Below are 1,056 nucleotides of genomic sequence, written 5' to 3'. Positions count from 1 at the left end.
GTGAGCCGAGATCACACCATTGTACTGCAGCCTGGGCAACAAGAGCGACACTCCATCTCAAAAAAACAAATTAATAATTAATTAAGAAATTAGCCAGGTGTGGTGGCGGGTGCCTGGAATCTCAGCTACTTGGGAGGCTGAGGCACGAGAATTTCTTGAACCTGCGGGGTGGAGGCTACAGTGAGCCTAGATTCTCCCACTGCACTCCAGCCTGGGCAACAGAGTGAGACTCCATCTCAAAAAAATAAATAAATAAAAGGGTAAATTTTATGGAATGTGAATTATAACTCAATTTTTCAACATGCATTAGGAGGGACATTTCAAACTCTTTTTTTACCCCAGCCTTCCCTGCCATCACCCAGAGTATCCAGCCAGGAGGGGAGTGGCTAGCGACACCAGAAGATTAGCAGGAAGGAGGGTGCAGGGATTTGGGGGATGAGGGGGTGGGATTCAGACCAGGGCCAGGACCCAGGGATGGAGAGAAAGAGATGAGAGTGGTTTGGGGGCTTGGTGACTTAGAGAACAGAGCTGTAGGCTCAGAGGCACACAGGAGTTTCTGGGCTCACCCCGCCCCCTTCCAACCCTTCAGTTCCCATCCTCCAGCAGCTGTTTGTGTGCTGCCTCTGAAGTCCAGCCTGAACAACCTTCATCCTGCTCCTGTCCCTAAAATGGGCAAACATTGCAAGCAGCCAACAGCAAACATACTGCCCTCCCTGCGTGCTGACCTTGGAACTGGGGCAGAGGTCAGAGACCTCCCTGGGCCCAAGCCACCTCCAACATCCACTTGACCTCTTGGATTTTGGTGGAGAGGGGCAGAGGTTGTCCTGGCATGGTTTAGGTAGTGTGAGAGGGTCTGGGTTCAAAACCACTTGCTGGTAGGGAAGTAAGTGGCTACGCCCCCACCCCGAAGCCTGTTTCCCCATCTGTACAATGGAAATGATAAAGATGCCCACCTGATAGCGTTTTTGTGGCAAATAAGTAAGCTTTTTTGTTTTGTTTTGTTTTGAGACGGAGTCTCGCTCTGTCACCCAGGCTGGAGTGCAGTGGCATGATCTC

The sequence above is a fragment of the Colobus angolensis genome, unplaced genomic scaffold, assembly GCF_000951035.1.
Source record: "Colobus angolensis palliatus isolate OR3802 unplaced genomic scaffold, Cang.pa_1.0 Scaffold60, whole genome shotgun sequence".
NCBI lineage: Eukaryota > Metazoa > Chordata > Mammalia > Primates > Cercopithecidae > Colobus > Colobus angolensis.
Note: the sequence above shows the minus strand (reverse complement) of the source record.